This window comes from Bison bison, unplaced genomic scaffold (genome assembly GCF_000754665.1).
Source record: "Bison bison bison isolate TAMUID 2011002044 unplaced genomic scaffold, Bison_UMD1.0 scf7180017864456, whole genome shotgun sequence".
Taxonomy (NCBI): domain Eukaryota; kingdom Metazoa; phylum Chordata; class Mammalia; order Artiodactyla; family Bovidae; genus Bison; species Bison bison.
The window spans coordinates 19852598-19871135 of NW_011495018.1; the positions used below are offsets into that span (position 1 = coordinate 19852598).

General features: G+C 50.4%; 1 long non-coding RNA gene across 8 annotated transcripts in view; it reads right to left on the reverse strand.

Moving 5' to 3' along the window:
• Positions 1-13384: 13384 nt before the first annotated feature.
• The window catches only part of LOC105002618, an 18277-nt gene continuing 13123 nt past the window's right edge, over positions 13385-18538 (reverse strand). For 7 of the 8 annotated variants that reach the window (XR_826998.1, XR_827002.1, XR_827000.1 and 4 more), the window contains 2 exons: positions 16903-17254; positions 13385-16562 (listed from right to left, as the gene is read on the reverse strand). This is a non-coding gene — a long non-coding RNA (uncharacterized LOC105002618). The remainder of the gene's footprint in view (positions 16563-16902; positions 17255-18538) is intronic. The other variant, XR_826999.1, reaches the window with a different exon arrangement.

The following is an 18538-nucleotide window of genomic DNA, read 5'->3' on the forward strand; positions in this document are numbered from 1 at the left end:
GGGGCGGGGCCATGAGGGCGGGGCAGGGAGGAGGAGTGTCAGAGCGAGAGGAGCCTGTGAGGAAGCTTATTGCAGAAGGAAACTATGTTGTGAAACGTTTAATTGTTGCACTTGGGGGTAATTTATTATCAGGGAAATTAAGTGATGCCATTAGCCTCCTGTCGCTTTCCAAAATAAATCTGTCAGAGTGGGGTGAGGGAGGGAAAGGGAGATGAGAGCCTCTCTGCTTTAGTTTTTCTGCTGATTGCCAAATGGAGGTTCGGGCTGCATTTATCTATGGGAAGGGAGTTGGCCACGGTCCTGGGTGCGCCTCTCTGCTACATTCAGCCCCTCTACAGCCACATTTCCATATCAGAACAAAAACGAGCCCAGCTTGAGAAAATGGGGCAAGTGCCCAGTCAACGCGGAAAGAGACCAGAGGCCTAGGAGCTGGAGCCAGTTCTGCCACCAACTGGCTCTGGGGCCTCTGGCAACTCATGCCCCAACTCACAGATGAGTCTCAGATGGCCTTGCCCTCCCCGCCAACGTCCCCTAAGTCTGATCCAAATTTCAATAATGCTTGTGCCTAACTCCAACATTTGGCTCATAAGGAGAGTTCAATCACTGGCAGTGGTCTTCTTCCCTCCCGACTGCCCGGTACACTGCTATCTGGGTCTAACAGATGTGGTCCTGAGGGAGCCATGGTGACCAGAACTGGAGCCCAGATCTGAGTCCTCAGCCAGTGCTCAAAGCCCCTGCCCGGCCCTGTCATCTCCTCCTGTGTGGGCCCAAGGACCACTCCACAGGCTCCTCAATCACCCACATCCCCTGTCTATTACTTCCTCCTTTGCATCTGAACTAGTCCAGAGCCTGCTGCTGCTACTAAGTCACTTCAGTTGTGTCCGACTCTGTGTGACCCCATAGACGGCAGCCCACCAGGCTCCCCCGTCCCTGGGATTCTCCAGGCAAGAACACTGGAGTGGGTTGCCATTTTCTTCTCCAATGCATCAAAGTGAAAAGTGAAAGTGAAGTCGCTCAGTCATGTCCAACCCTCATCGACCCCATGGACTGCAGGCTTCCAGGCTCCTCTGTCCATGGGATTTTCCAGGCAAGAGTACTGGAGTGGGGTGCCATTGCCTTCTCCGAGTCCAGAGCCTAACCAAAGGCAAAAGTACTTTTTTGTATTCCCAGTCCTTAACACTCAGCAGGTACCAAATATATATTTGTTGCCTTAATTGATCGCTCTGTAACATGAAATTTCTCACTTAGCTGAGCAGATAACCAGGTCATAACGAAAAGACAGAGATCTGCCTTTTTCACAGAAACTCTAAATATCTGGAGAAAAGCTGATGATCTCATAATTTCAGTCAAGAGAAGCCAAATTATACTCCTCTACCCAAGAGCTCCAATTTCCTCAGCAACTCCATGGGAGCTCCAAAGAGATGAATGCCACCAACTGACAAGGGTGCCAGAGGCCACGGGCCACAGAAATCAGCCTTCCACAGATGCCCAGCCCTGGCCATGGACCCAGGGAGCGGCAATCTCTCTCCTGGCATGGTTTCCTGGTCATTTCCTCATCTATAATGTGATAACAGAGCAGTTCGTGCAAGCAGAGCCCAAGCCCAGGCACCATGTGAGATCTTCTGTAGGATTCAGTCCCAGAGAATCAGGACACTTCATGGTCCAAACAGGCACCAAGCTCAAAGCCAAGGGATCCCAACTCTGTCACATACAGAGATTTAAGACATGTGCCTGCCATCATCAAGGAATTATCTTGGGTCCCCAGTCACGGTTTGTGTGCTAAGGGTGAGACTTCCCCACCATGGACAATGTGTCTGACAATGTCTCCCCCAGTCCACCACCAGCCTTTACTCAGTAATTCACAGCTAGAAGAAACACACACCCTAGACAGCGTCTGGGTAGTTTTGTAAATCAATAAATAGCTTTGTTTACCATCAACCACTCAAACTATTTGAAGATATGCCTGCCAGGGGAGCCAGTGAATACCAGCTGGGATTCAGATGCCTGACCCAAGCTCTGCACATCCTGGTTCCCATTCTCCTAACATGAGGGTGGAGGGTAGAGCCACCCCCACCTCTTGAATGATGGCTGCCTGGATCCCTTATCTATATCTGCTGTTAGCTAGAGGATATCAAGCAAGTCCCCCAAATCTATGTGATAAATTTGTCTCAAATTCTAAAATGCACTCAAGTCACCTGGTAAGCTATTATTAAAACACAGATTTTGATATAGTGGGACTGGAGAGGGACCTGAAATTCTGCATTTCTAACAAGCTCTACTACTTGTTAGAAATGTAGATGCTACTGGTCTGCAGACCACACTTTGAGTACCAATGCTCTAAACTCTCTTGAGTCCCAGTTTGGTCCATAGAATGGGACTCACGCTAGCTACCTCCCCAGGTTGTTGGAAATTAAGCACCAAGATACATGTGAAGGACTCAGCAAAGCATTTGGCACATAATGGGGTATGTAGTAAATGTGTGTTTAACCTTCCCTGCATGCCATACCCTTCCAGCTGACCCCTGAGCCAGTGATTCTGGACCTTGCTTGGCTAATAGACCCCTCTGAGAACCTGATGAAAACTAAAGGCTCTTCAGCAGTTAGGAGGGGCAAGGCTGTGCTGTGCTAACACAATCTCTGTGGTTTAACACAAACAAAGTAAACTTCCTGCTCCTGCTCTATGTCCAGTGTGGGTCAGCAGAGCTCTTCTTGTTGTGGTCTTTCAGAGACTCAGCCTGATAGAGACGCCATCTCAATGTACAAATCCATGAGCATCCTGGTGGAGGAAAGGCACAGGCTAACTCACACCTGGCACTTCCAGTACCTGCCCGGAAGTGACCTACAGCATCTCCATTCACATTCCAAAGGCCACAACAAGTCCCAAGGCAACGCCTCCCCTTCAAAGGGGCCAAAGAAGTATTTGGTGAAGAACCCTAAGGATTACCATTGACCTACTTCCCAGGGAAAAGAAAACAATATAAGCTTTCCCATAATTCCAAGAGGTCCACAGGACACCCCACCCCACCCCCCACCAAGGCAGGTCCACCCTTTACACTTTCTTATCAGGTCAAAGCAGATTGAAAAGAAGTCATGCTCATTCATCAATTCCATAAATGTCAACTGAGTATCTACCATGTCAGGCATATTCTGGGAGGTCCATGCCCTCACAGATCTTACAGAGGGGGTAAACAGATAATAAATGAGGAAGTTGCAGAGGGTAGGAAGTACTGTGAAGGTCATGAACAACAATCTGATGTCACAGAGTAACCAGGAGGTAGAGAGAGCCCTCCTTTAGATGGAGTGCTCAGGAAAGGCCACTTTGAGAGGAGATACTTGAAATCAGAAGTGAAGGATCAGAAGGAGCCAGGCTAAAAGAAGAACATTCCAGGCAGAGGGAATAGCAAGGGCCAAGGCCATGTGGCACAGAGATCCGTGTGCTGGATGGATGGACAGGCCAGTGTGCCAAGGGCTAAGTCAGTCAAGTGGGCAGTGGCAGGAGCTGTGGTGGGAGGTGGAGTCAGAGGGGTCAGCAGGGGCTCGACTGCGCAGACTCTGGGTGTGTGTTTATGCCACCTGACCCAGCTCCTGGGTGTCCTTCCCCACTGCCAGGGGAGTCAGAGACATCCTGAAGACCATGGAACCAACTGGAATCTTAGGACAGCACAGCCTGATGCTGAAGTCAAGACTTTGAGAGCAGATGACCCTAGTGATAAACCCAGCAGTCTCGAGAACAAGATCCTCCACGAACACCCGCTTTCCCGATCTCATCTCTCCCTGCTACAACAGCCACTTGAGTGCTTTCTTCTATAACTCAACATCTCTCTCTTTTCTCTTGTAGGAAGACCCATGGTACTCTCCTCTCCTCCCCAGGGCTGCACCGGACTGGCCTCTGTGTCTCCAGAACAAGTTCTCTGCTTTCCTACCACCACAGCTATGATGTTCCTCCTTAAAATTCTGTTCCCTATCTCCCTCGCTGAACATGGACCATTCTTCCCACAGAAAACAGCTGAAATCCCACCTCCTTTCTGACACGTCTATGGATCACCCCCACACACACACACAGCTGGAGCCAGCAGACCTCTTCTTGAATTTTTACATCCTCTCCAGCACCACTGACTTGGCTAACGGCATTGGTTACTGTTTCCACACACACTTCTCATCTCTTCAAGAAAACTGTAAGCTCCTGGAGGGCAGGAATGATAACGACAAGCAAGCCCACCATGGGGACCCCCAAAGTGGTACTCAGAAAATGCTTTGACTTGGTAAGACAGAGGCAGCAAATTGGGAAACATGCCAACATTTGCCACCTGTGCCCAGACCCCCTGGATGACAAGCTTGGGCTCATCTCTGCACCCCTACCCCTTCACACAGGGCCTGGAGTTGGCCAGCACTCAATAAATGCTTGTGAAATAAACTTCCAGAGTCATCTTAGGCTGCTGTTGTGAAATAAACTTCTGGAGTCATCTTAGGCTGCTGATTTTGGATAAGTGACTTAACATCTCTGAACCTGGCTTCCTTATCTCTAAACCATGAATAACAAGTTCCTTCCACGTGAGGTTGTTTTGAAGACCATATGAAACATGAAAGGTTTTGGCAAATATGAGTTCTCATATATTATGAGTGGTTGAATGGATCACTTGTCATTTCCCAGTGGACACCACACCCAGTGAAGGATGTGAAGCAGAGAGTTGACTGAAGCACATCCTGCTGCCAGCCAGAACAGACCAGACCAAAGCAAAGAACAACAGGATCGTGTTTCAGAGGAGAGTGTTTCAGAGCAGAGTGTCCGTGCTTTGAAGGATGAGTGCCTTCTCACCTCAGGAGACCGAACTCCGTGGACTGCATCAACAGTTTCCTTGATATCTGGTTTCCAGGTGGTCTGAGCCCATAGGAGATCAGAAGTTGGGAGGAGAGAGAGGCTGGGGGATTTATCTCCCCAGCAACTTCCCTGATGGTCTTAGCTTGGCAGTGGCTGTGTTCCTCCACCCAAGGCCACAGCTGCTGGCTGGCAGCCCTCTCCTCTGTGTAGCTTGCTACAGCTTCCATCACTGCGCTCTCCCTGGAACCCTTCAGACACAGGTGTGGTGACAGTTTTCTGCTGATACTAATCTGGGGTCTTTCGTCACCCTGTTCAGTGTGCTTGAACCCTGCCCATACATTTGTAAATAGTCCACTCCATGAATTCGCCTTAATATCCAGCTTGATTATGATATCTGCTTCCTGAAATTCAACAGACAGACCTGGAAATCTAAAGAGCCGGGTTCTCATCCTGGCAATGTGACAGCTATGTGCTTTTGGGAAGCCCCCTCCCCTCTGGGCTTCTGTCTTTTCCTATGTACAGTGGTGACTTGACTAAGTGTCTCTAAAGCCCCTCTTATGCCACAACATTGTTCTCACAGATCTCCCAGGATCCCTAGGACAGTACTGTACAGAGAGACGGTGCTGGAAACTCCTTGGCCAAAGGCTGCTGGGGTTGAAAAAGGAGAGAGTGCCTGGGGAGCCCAAAGATTTGGAGGGAGGGTGTTGGGATCCTTAATTATTGGTTCAACTTAGGGACTAGACAGTGAAAGAATAAAATTACCTGGTGAGTACTTAGCTATCTGTATCAACCAGATTTCACCAAGAAATCGAACCAGTAGGGTGTTGAGCGGGAGGAGAGAGATTAAGCCAGAGAAATAGAGATTGCATGGAACTGGCTCGCATAACCATGGAGGCTGGCAAGTCCAAAATCTACAGGCCAGGCCACAGTCTAGAGATCCAGGAAAGGACTGAAGCTGCAGTTTGAGTCTGAAGGCAGTCTGCTGGCAGAAATTCCTCTTCTTCAGGCTTTTTCTATTAAGGAGGTCATTGCTCTATTTTATTGAGGCCTTCCACTGAAAGGATGAGGCTCACCCATATTATTGAGGCGAATGTGCTTTACTCAAAGCCTATTGATTTAAATTATAACTTCATCCTATAAAAATCATCATAGAAACAGAATAATGTCAAATATCTGGGTCCCAAGGCCTAGCTAAGTTGACACATAATATTAACCATAATATCTTCATTCTGACAAATCGTGTTTCCTGAGAGAAGGACCTAGACAGGACAGAGATGAGCCTGAGGACAATGTCAACTGGAGTAGAGGGGATCTGTGAGCACCAACTCCAGTGTGGTCTCAGGCAGCATCAGTAGAAGCCAAGGGATCCGTGTGCTTTCAGACCAGACTGTCCCAATTCAAATGTGCATGTGAATTACTTGGGATCCTGGTTGGGGGCCTGAGACCCAGCATTTCTCACAAGGCCCCAGGAACTTCCCACAGTGGTTGGAGGGTCACAGTTTGAGAAACAGGGTGGAGGGGTTAAGAGCTCAGGCCCTGGGGTTAGACTTGTCCGGTCCAGTCCCAGCTGTATCCTCTTACTGACTACATTACTAAGGGAGGTACTTACCCAGCCTGAGTCTCAGTATGCATGTGTGCTAGGTCACATCAGTCATGTCGGACTCTTTGCCACCCCATGGATTGTAGCCCACCAGGCTCCTCTGTCCATGGGATTCTCCAGACAAGAATACTGGAGTGGGTTGCCATGCCCTTCTCCAGGGGATCTTCCTGACCCAGGGATCAGACCCATGTCTCTTAGCCTTGTCCTGCAATTGGCAGGTGGGTTCTTTATCACTAGTACCACCTGGGAAGCCCAGATCTCAGTATCCTCATCTATAAAGTGGGGGGTAATATTATCAGGTTGGCCAAAAAGTTCATTTGGGTTTTTCTGTAAGATGTTATGAAAAACCCAAACAAATTTTTTGGCCAGCCCAATAGTATCAATTTTAAAAGGTCATCACACCATGGACAGAGGAGCCTGGCAGGCTACAGTCCATAGGGTCGCAAAGAGTCAGACAGGACTGAAGCAACTTAGCACACACACACACACACACATAATTAAAGAGAAAATGAACACACAGTATTAGTGGCACAGAGCTCAAGCCCATTAAAAGCTCTTGGCTACCATCATCTATATGAGTACCAGATTTCTAAGGAGTCCATGTCAAGTAAGATATAAATATTAATAAATCTCATATCCATTGATCCAGATGGTAAAGGCACCTAACCATAAAACCACCAGAAGAACAGTCAATAAAATTGAGACTATTCTCCCTGGAGAAGAATAGATGTGGTAAGGAGGCAGAAGGGGAGTGGAGGGAGAAAAAGAAATGCTTAAGGGCTCCCTGAACACACTTGAGTGTCAGTGGAAATGAAATGAGAATGAGCCTACAAGGCTCCAGAAGCTTAAACAAAGAGCAAGACACAGATCTGGGAGGTCAAGATGGGATCAGTAAAAGAACTAGAGAGTAATTAAAACGCCCAGAAGTGAAGCAGGCTGCATGCACTGGGAGATCCATCCACCACCAGCGCTGGACTAGCGAGCTGCACCACCACCCCTCAGTCTCACGCTGAGAGCCTGGTGCCACAAATCCATGGGACAATTCCTCAAACCCTCCAAGAGCTTCTAGAACTCAGAGCCACTGACGTCGGTGGCTCTCTCTGGGAATGGTCTCCAACGCGTAATTGTGGTGCTCCAGTCTGCTATCCAAGGGCCTCTCCTGGGGGACACTTGGCACATTGTAGGCTTAGTCATGACACATCAGACGATTCATTCAGATTTCTTCAATTCCATTATCGGGCCCTTTGGGAGCCAAACAGGAAAAAGAAACCAGTCCAAGTGCCGGCCAGAGAAGCCGCCATGCCCAAAGAGCCCTCCCCAACCCATGAAACCACAGGCTGTCCTCCTGAGCCTCCCAGACCAAGGGTGCCGTGCTGACAGGATGCTCGGGCAGCCATGCTGCTTGGCTGGATGTTGAAACACCCTGTATACCAGTTGAGACAGTCCCCTCAGTACCCTCTGCCCCAGCCCCCTACCTTAGGCTTCCCTGGAGAGCCGAATGTGTAGCAACCAAAGGGTTAATGGCAGGCACATCAGAGATCTGGTCTGCCCAACCGGCAGTCACCAGCTGTGGAATAGCTTGCCCATCATTCTGTACCTTCTGGTTATGCCCCAGGACTCACGGGTCACAGTGTTGCTTGCCTCTTGCACAGGGGCTAAGAATTCTCTGCATGCCGAGCACAGCCTCCTGAGAGAGAAACCAATGCTTCCCCAAAGACAGGTGGCTCCATTCAGCCTTATATTTTATCTCCTGCCACCCCCTTCCCCATACAAGAGAAGACTGCCTAGAAGAGAAAGAGGATGAAGAGGACAGAATGGGGTGGGAATACCTGGGCTCAGCTGCTGGGTTGGGTGTTGGACCATCTAGGGAGACTCTTTGCCCCAACACAGGAAGGAATAATACTCCATGTCCTCCTTCCCCTTGGAGATGGGCATTCATAAGTTCTTCCTATGGGGATAGTGAACCCCTCAAGGCCAAGGACAGATTTAGGGGTCAAGTAGATAAGCCTAACCTCAAGTCCTGACCCTGCTTCTCACTACCTGTGTACTTGTGAGGTTAACTAAACCTCTTGGAACCTCATTTTTTTCATCTGTAAAATGGGAATGGGCTTCCCAGGTGGCACTAGGGGTAAAGAATCCACCTGCCAATGCAGGCGGTGTGAGAGACACGGGTTTGATCCCAGGGTGGAGAAGGTCTCCTGGAGTAGGAAATGGCAACCTGCTCCAGTATTCTTGCCTGTAAAATTCCATGGGCAGGGGAGTCCATGGGGCTGCAGAGAGTCCAACACGACTGAGCAAAGCGACTAAGCAAAATGGGAATAAGGATAATAATACCTGCCTCACAGGGATGCTATGAGGTTAAAAAGACATTAAAGCATATAAAACACTTAGCCTGATCCTTGACATGCTGTACTGAATAAATGTGGGAGTTACACCTCCCTGGGGATACCCTGGCCCCGAAGCCTGGAACAGTGCAGGCTCTGACTAAATGCCCATCAAACTGAATCAAGTTAGATTCTGTCAGGAATACTCAGCAGCTCCCAGGTCTGTCCTATAGTGGATTCCACGGGTAGAGGCAACTGACTCCTAGTACCCCCTCTCCTAGGTCAGCAGGAAGCAAGGCCAGGGAGACGGGGCATCCCCATCCCCCCACTTCCCAGGGAAGACAAGGCCTCTGCATTTTATGGCTCATGCAGCTGAAGCTGCTTCAGAGTCACAGCTCCTTCAGCACAGGGGTTGGGGGTGTAGGAAGGGGCATGGGGCCAGTGGGTGGAGACCTCCCAGGAGGACTTGCTCCCATCTCTATCAGGCCCAAGCAGCTTTTGCCTGAATGTTCTTGCATCTCTCTGTCTGATGCCCTCCCTGTCCTCTGTTAAAGGGCCTCCTCAGCAGGGGCTTGTCACAGTAAATCCAGAAGGGAGTTGGACATGCCTGTCACATCAGGCCCCAGCAGGCTCCACTGACCGCTTGCTTGACCAACCCACAGAGACAGGCCCACAGGCCCCTGTGGTCTTGAACACTAACCCCCAGCCTGTCGGGGCTCATGGAGCTGGGCCACCTCAGACATCTCAGTTAACAGTCAGGCATCTGTTGTGCGCCAGGCTTTCTCCGCTGTAAGGGGAGGATGGGCACTCAGTCTGTGGAGGGAAGGAGGCAGCGGGATGGCTGCTCCAGTGCCCATCATCTGAGGCCATGGTGGACAGGGCCACAGGACCCCTCACAGATTTTCAGGTCTCCTGGGATGATTCAGGGGGATCCAGGACTAGCACCCCATCTGTCAGAGAGGTGCTCACAGACCAGTAAGATGCTCCCAGGGGAGAGGACAGAGACTGTGGGAGAACATGGGTCATTCCTGGTGAAGTGGGGGTCACAGGAAAAGCAGGCATGAGCCCCTGAAACACAGGGACACTGAGGTTTGCCCCTGGGATCCCAGGGTACTCAGGGGAACACTGACATGGAGAGAAGGACACCCATCTGCAGAGGTCAAGAGCCAGAGGAGACAGCCCTGGAAGCTCTCACATGCTGTCCCACTTCCATGGAGCTGGGGGTGACATCAGACCCTGCAGAACCCCAAGTACTCCTGCAGGTACCCACCTCTGCGAGAGGCTTTTGGAAAGGCCACGCCCTAAGAGCCAGGTCTGATTGCTTTCAGCCAATCATGGTGGTCCTTTGGGCTTAGATGGATGATTCTGGCCAATGAGATGCAAGCCTGCTAGAAGGCCACTGGGCAAGGTTTCCTTGCCTGTAAGCATAGCCACCAGTTGGCAACCACATGGATGTAGCACCTGGAGATACTGTATTCATCCAGTGATCCTGAGGAGTACCATTCTGGAGGCAGAGCTGACAGAAACTCAGAGCAAGTAGAGCTGGAGTTCAGGGGCCACAGGGGACTCCTCCCTGCCTCTGGACTCCTCCTTATGGGCAGTAATAAATGTCCTTATGCCCAAGTCCATCCGCTCACAGTTTTGTTACTGGCAGCTGAGGACCTCCTAAGAGATTTAAGGACCCCTCGTCCTCTCCTATCCCCACATCCTGCTTTAGGAACATCCAGAGCCTACCCAAACTATGGTTGCCAAATAAAATGAAGTGCTTTTTAGCAAGTAAAAATACATGACACCCAGTTAAATTTAAACTTCAGGTAAACAATGAATAATTTTTCTAGTATAAGTATGTCCTGTACTATAATGGGCACATAGTTATCCTAAAAAATTATTCATTTTTTATCTGAAATTCAAATTTAACTGGGCATCTTATACTTTACCTGCAACTCTATACCAAGTCCATCATCTTCTCTTACCTAGGTGTGGACTATGCTCCACAATGGTCCCACTGTCCTGGGGGCTTCTGGATGCCTGAGAAAGCGATTTGGGGGAATATTGGCTGAGAACTTCAAGCACCTGGACCTCCTAATATGGAACTCCAGAATTAGACAAATCACCTCCCCAGCCCCAGGCAGCCTGGGACCCTCCCATCCTACTGTGGGTGGGGGAGGGGAGCTGCCATTTCCCTAACTCTTAGCAGGACCAAGAAAAATGAAGATTCAGGCAAGAGGAAATGATGGAGGTCATTTCCCAAACTTACTCATCAGCTCAATCCTGTCTGCTTTCCTCCCACTCTCTTTCCACCTGCCTCCTTGGGAGGAGAGGGGTTTGGAGTATTGGACTGACAGGTGGGCCTCCACTGGAAGAATCAACTGCATGGCTGGAGCCTGCCCACGTCAGCAGCTCTAGGGAGCCCCGTCGCCCCCACCAGCAGCAGACAGCTCACACGAGTGCCCCTTAATGACAGGGCCTGGGTCATGGTGATACCAATCAAATGAGCCTTGACTAACAGAGCTCACTGCCAATCTTTCTGTGATTCAGTTTCCTCTTCTGTGAAATGGGGAGAAGAAAAGCCCTTAGGTCACGACCACAGTTCACCACAAGGCAATTAGCACAGCAGACAGAGTATTCCTAGATGCCCACCTGTGAGGTCACAGTGTAGAGAGGCTTCCTGGAGAAACCTCACAGAAGGTGGTGGGGTGTCCAAAAATGAAAACAACAGAAAATAGGAGTGAGCCCTGGCCGTCTGTGGGGCAGAGAAGAAACCTTGGTGCCTGGGTCCACCAAAGGGTAGCAGGGATGTCACGGAGGGAGCTTTCCTTATACTTGCTGGGGTGGAGGAAAAGGAAAAGAAAAACCATTAAGAGTGTTTACTGGTTTCCCACTCATCTCCCAGCCCTCTTTTCCAACCAGACCCAGATTGACACTGGATAGCCACCCTATATATATAAATACCATGTGCTTTGGAAGAATTGAAACCTATAGCCCCAAGAGTAGGTTTGAGCTGGGCTCAGCCATTCAGAACATTCCATCCCCTGGCCAAAGTCATCGGTCCCACGTGACCAAAGCCCATACGACCAAAGCCCATCCAATCAGAGGAATCCCTGAGACTCTCGCTTGGGGCTATGAGCCCCTCAGGCAGCCAGCAGTCACAGTGCATCAGACATACATGGAAAGAACCTGGGTCCCTGGTGACATCATCGAGGCCCTGGATCAACCTGTCCTGTGACTAGCCCACCTCCAGACTTTCTGGTTACATGAGCCAAACATCACCTTTCACGATTAAACCTTTCAAGCTGGGTGGGTGTTCCATTCCTTACAATGACGGCAAAAGTTGTTACATGTATAGTTAAGTGCTGGGCCCTGAATTAAGCTCTCCTTACACACTGTGCAATGTTGGAATTATCACTCCCACTGCCCAGAAGGGAAACCTGAGGCTCAGGAAGTGCAGTCACCAGCCCAAGGTCACACAGCTGGAAGTGGCAGAGCTGACTCCAGGGTCTGGCTCCTGGTGCCTTCCCGCCAGTTCCTTTAGGCCCTGGGACAAGCCAGCACCCTCACTGAACACTGTTGAGGCTGTTCCAGAGAGAGGATCCTGAGAACTTTGAGTCTTTTCCCAGAAAAGCTGGATGGGGCAGAGGCCTAGACTCTGGGCTGGTGGAGCCCTGAGTTCCAATCCTGGCATCCGAATTAGTGGCTGTGTGACCTTGGGCAAGGTGCTCCCACCTCCTGAGGCTCAGTTTCCCCATGTGGGAAGTCAGGGTTGAACTACGACCCCATTATATCACCTGTTTTGTTGTTGTTGTTCAGTCACTAAGTTGTGTCCAACTCTGCAACCCCATGAACTGCAGCACCCCAGGCTTCCCTGTCCTTCACTCTCTCCCGGAGTTTGCTCAGACTCATGTCCATTGGGTTGGTGATGCCATCCAACCATCTATTACTTAAAAATACTTAGGTATGAATTGTTGTTGTTCAGTTGCCAAATTGTGTCCAACTCTTTGTGACCCCATGGACTGTAGCCCACCAAGTTCCTCCGTCCATGGGATTTCCCAGGCAAGAGTACTGGAGTGGGGTGCCATTGCCTTCTCCAATGTGGCTACTAGAATATGTTAAATCATGTTTGTAGCTCACACTATTTCTACTGGACAGCACCGCTTGGAGGCATAAATTGGAGGAACAGGGCATGTAAACATTTGAGTCAGGCCCAACACTGTTTATAGGCTTCCCTAGTGGCTCAGCTCGGAGAAGGCAATGGCACCCCACTCCAGCACTCTTGCCTGGAAAACCCCATGGATGGAGGAGCCTGGTGGGCCACAGTCCATGGGGTCGCTAAGAGTCGGACACGACTGAGCGACTTCACTTTCACTTTTCACTTTCATGCATTGGAGAAGGAAATGGCAACCCACTCCAGTGTTCTTGCCTGGAGAATCCCAGGGACAGGGGAGCCTGGTGGGCTGCCGTCTATGGGGTTGCACAGAGTTGGACACGACTGAAGCGACTTAGCAGCAGCAGCAGCAGTGGCTCAGCTGTAAAGAATCTGCCTGCCAATGCAGGAGATGTGGATTCAATCCCTAGGAAAATCCTCTGGAGAAGAAAATGGCAACCTATTCCAGTGCTCTTGCCTGAGAAATCCCATGGACAGAGGAGCCTGTGGGCTGCAGTCACAAAGAGTCAGATGCAACTAAGTGACTGAACAACAACATTGTTATGATGAAACTCATTTTGTATGACTTTCTGAGGGTGTATCTGCTTCCCAGACCCTTGGGTGGTGGTATTAAAACTGTGCATTGGTTGACCAGCTCTGTTGGTCCCATGTCTTTCCTAAGCCCTGAGAAGTTGGAGCAGAGGCCTGAGGATAAAAGCCAGGGCATGATGCTGGGTGCCCAGCAGGGCTTCCATTGAAATCAGTAGAGGATGATGGTGACCATGACATAAGTGAAATTCTCACTGCGTCTCTTTGGGGGAGAAGCCATGAGGGCCAGACCAAGCGCCATGAGGTGTCAGCCAGCCCAGTCGTATGGAGGCAGGTGAAGGAGGGCTCCAGAAACACTCATGGTGCCTGAGCTGTTTCTCTACTCCTGCTCAGCTCCGAGGGGCCTGTGGACCCCCTCCCTTGCTAGCTGCAGTCCTCCAAGTCCACCTGCCGTGCTCCAAGATGGGATGGGACTGTAGCTTCAGGGGGAGTTGCTCTCTCTCCCTGTCCTTCCAGGAAGTAGGAAAAGCTGGGTGTGAGAATGAAATGGGCCCAGAGCCCACTCAGCTCCAAAAGACACCACATGCCGCACAGACACACGTTAAGTGTAGAAGCTCCCCAAGAAAGGAGAAAGAGTGCATCGGCACACTCCCCACGTTGCTTCCCCGATGGTGGCCAAGCCCTGCGCGGGCTGGGGCTCAGCCTCGCAGAGCTGGCGTCTGGCTGAGGAGGGACACGGTGGAGCACTCCCAACCCTGTGCAGAGCTCCAGGTGTCCTGGCCTTTTGCACACACAGCCCCGGCCCCCACACATGCTGTTCCTCACCTGGAACTGCAGCCCCACCTGATAAGCCTACCCTTCTTCCCTCAAGCCTCAGCTGGGTTCAGGCTCCCCGGCCCCTAGGATGCCATCTTCCCCGTCCCCCAGTGGCAATGGCCCCTCAGCTTCAATCACATGGCCACACCCCGTGCCCCTCTGCATCCATGCCATCTTGCCAGCCCCCGGCTCACCAAGGGAGGACTAGAGACACGGCCCTGCCCAGCAGGCTAGCTCCGCTGTGATGTGAAGGCAGGAAACCAGCCCTGTTTTATCTCAGCCATCCCTCTTTTCTTCCAAACCCGAACTAGAGGGCGTCTTATCAAGCACATTTAATCACTGCTGTTCCCCCTTTCTCTCATGACAACAAAGGTGATTTAAGGCCTGTCCTTGGCAGTTTGGAACCAATAGGACTAGAAACTCAAGTCACTTTGCAACACAGCCTGGAGTTCCTTCATCATCATGTCAGAATTCACCCCCATAAACCTTCACCCAGACTTTTCCGTGAGCCAGGGACCCGGCCACACTGCAGAGTCACCTAACCGTCCCCACTCCATGGAGCCTGACGGACTCATAAGGGAACAGCTGCTGTATCCTGAGCTGTCTGTAACAGGGAACTGAACACCAGGCTGTGGGGAGCAGATGATGGAGAAGCTGAGTCTGTCTGGAGGAATCAGGGAAGACTTCACAGAGGAGGTGACTAGGAGCTGTACTGGGTCAACCCTCCCATCCGTGGTCACCCCGCAGGCCCATAAAGTGATGAGCAGATCATGTAGGACTGGGACTGGGGGCAGCTGGGTCGGTCTCCCTCCAGCCTTGGCCTCTGGGTCAGTGGGCTTCATTGCACATGCTCACTGCCCAACACTCCCTTCCTGGGTTCCCTGAATGCCTGCTGGGGTCCCTCTTCCTCTCAGTGTGACTGGATCAGACCCTATAGCTGGGCATACAGTTGGGAAATTCCTGTACCATCTGCCTGATATAGGCTGGGACTGGCCACGCTCACGAACGACACAAAAGCAGGAGAGTCGCATGCCCAGTGCCTCCCACTTTTCTCTCTTTCCAGCCTTCCTGCTCCTGCCCAGACTCATGACAAAAAGGCCACTGTACCACGTGGAGAGGGGGTCCCCAGGTTTCCATGGAGAGCCCTCTATGACGCCCACAGCAGCTGTACCTTGAAGCCCAAGGCCTGCGCTGACCTGGCAGGTACCAAACAGAGCTGACCCCAGGTTGGCAAATCATTAGGTACTCCTTAAAAACTAGTTCTTCCTGAATTCAGAGGAAATTAGAGAGGACCTGGGATGGTGATCCTCAGCCTTTCCTCCAATGCCCTGAACCATTCAGTTCTGGCCCCAAAACTACCCAGTAAACTGAAAGCTCATCAGAGAGGTGTCTCCACCCTGTCTAGGGACCATATGTGTTCTCAGCACACACTGAGAGGCCATCCACCATCCCAAACAACCTACCCCAAATCTCCGAAAAATCATAGGACTTGTCCTGAAAGCAACTCCATTAAATGTTCTCCATCACATTAAATTTCCAGTGGGATTCTTGAATTTCCTACAGATGGGGCTCCAGGCAGCTTCCTGGCTGGTCACATATCAATACTGGTAAGGTCCCAGGAGAATTCCCTTGGCACCACAGACCCACAAATGACAGTAATTATCTTGATGACACCAGGTCAGACCCTGGTCATTGCAGCCGCTTTTCTTCATTGCCGTTCACTGCCAAAAGGACAGACGATGTCTCTTGGCTCATCTAGAACAAACCAGAGACATCTACAGCAGGGCTATGTCTGTCCATGTCATGACTCTTTAAAGAATAGTAGTTCCCAGCCAGCCTCCTTGACAGCATGTTGAAAGACAGAAAAGATGGGGATGCTAAGGTAAAGAGGAGGGTGGAAGGTTGGGAAATATATAGAGAGATGGTATATTAGCTATGAGAAATAATAGTATTATTAATATTTCTGATAGTTACCATTCACTGTGCACTCAATACATACCTGGCGCTGAACTCACACACAGCATTCATTATCCCATTCCACCCAGCCTGTGAAGGGATAGTATGATTCCCATCTTACAGATGAGGAAACTGAGGCTCAGAGAAGATTAGTGACAGTGCAGACATTCGAGCAACAAATGGAAAAACCTGGATACACACCCGTGTTTGAACCTCAAGCTCGCCGCATCTGTCTGGTTGCGGACACCAGGCCTGGCTCCATTGCCTCCTAACTTGGTGGGTCCTGGGCCCGCATTTCCATCCCTTTCTGTTTCTTCGATTGTAGCATGAGGATGATGCTGTGGTTGATTAGCAATGCCTGTGATGGACACAGACAATGGCATGAAGAGAGGAATGATGGCACTTGCGCTAGCCCCTATTTGAAGGATTAACTTAAATTCCCCACTCCCACCTGTCCAGGCTGTAGCCATTAAACCTTTAAAATAAAAGGTCAGTTGTCTCACACAGGGGTCCAATAGGCTGTGCCCAGCACAGCCCACTATACACTCCAGAATGGTTCAATCTCTATTCAGATTCCAGAGTGAGCTTCCTGCAAAATATACGCAAACAGCTCCCCACTCCCTCCAGCAACACACATGACCGTTCAAATTCTGGAACCAACTTCCCCCCTAGTCTCCTCGGCACATGACTTTTCATACCTCCTTACGTCTCTACATGCTGTTCCCTCTGCCTGGATCATGTCTTCCTTTCTTCTTAGGCTTTAAGACACAGCAATATGTCACCTCCTCTGTGAAGTCTTCGCTGATCCCTCCAGACTGACTCAGCCCCTCCATCTGTTTGCCCACAGCTTTGTGTATAGTTCCTCATTGCAGAAGCACATGTGTGAACAGACAACTCAAGAAAAGCATTTTGTAAACTGCAGAGGACCGACTACTGGGCAGCTCCTGGTTCCTGATGAATTAGTGAACTCCTCCAGTGGAGAAAATCACCCTCTTTGCTCCTCTCGGTCTAGAAGGCACTGATTCCTCCTCTCCTCCTTAGAAATGTTTTCTGAAATAGACAAGCTCTGTGTCAAGCCCCAGGCGTACCAACTTCAGGCACCTCGAACCCTAAGTCCTGATGTTCTTTCATTCACGGCTGCCTCCAAGTGATTCAGAACAATCACGTGTCTCCTCGAGAAAGAAGGTTACACGGGGCCCCAACGTGGGAGATGGCTGGATTTTTCCCATGTGAACAAGTGACACAAGATAGGAAAATAGAAATGGACAGAGGACTCCACCCCACGGCTGACTGGCCTCACTGAGCTAAAAAGGAGAACGGGGTTTTACGACCCAGGCAAGAACAACAATGAATTGGCTTGTGGGGAGGAAAAGAGATGGAATTTTCTTGAGCTAAAGGGACTAAAAATAGTGTGACGTTTTCCAAGAGGCTGTCGTGGTACTTCAGGATGTGGCCACAAAGCATTTATTTCAACAGCAATTGGCGAGCTCAAAGCCAAGGCCATTCCCCGGGACAGTCACAGTGCCGGTGGCAGGCTGCTCACTCAGCTCCAGGGACCAGCAAGAGCTACAGCCACTCCCATCTCCCCATCTTTCTCATGGATGCTCCCCCTGGAACTCCCTCCCTTCTCCCCTACACTGAATCTCATCACCCCAAGCCCTGAGTTCCAGCCACTCCTCTGAGCGGCACTTCTCCAACATTTTCCATCAAAGCACCCCCCAGAGCAGAGTAGAAATTGTAATGGAAAGTTGGAGGGGGGAGGGGAGGGAGAGCTGAGAATTGCCTGTCAAGGCCTCCACAAGCATGAAATTCCCTCCAAATCTGTTTTATCCTAAGAATTTACAAAAGAACTGACTCTTCCAAAAAAAAAAAAAAAATCACTGTTTAAATATCAATTTGTTCTCTGATCTCACAGTTATAGCACCACCCCAGAAAGGAGAGCTGTGTTTACCTGTGACATCAAGAGCTCAGTGTGGCCAGTGTGGGTGTCCCACAGTGACAGAACAAGGGCCTTCATGGAGGACCTCAGCCTCAGTGCTCCTTCAGCCATTGAAGTAAATCATCCCTCCATCTGTCCATTCATCCATCCCTCCATCTGTCCATTCATCCATCCCTCCATCTGTCCACTCATCCACCGGTCCATTCTTCCATCCATCCACCCATCCATTCATTCAACAGGCCTTTACTAAGCTCTTTTTAAATGCCCAGAACTAGTGATGAGCCAGGAGGGTTGCAGGCCTCCAGGAACTGTCTCATGGAAGAAACATGAGACAAGGCATTTCACAGCTCTGTGACAAGTGTCCTACCAGGGGAAAACCAGAGGTTTGAGGAACT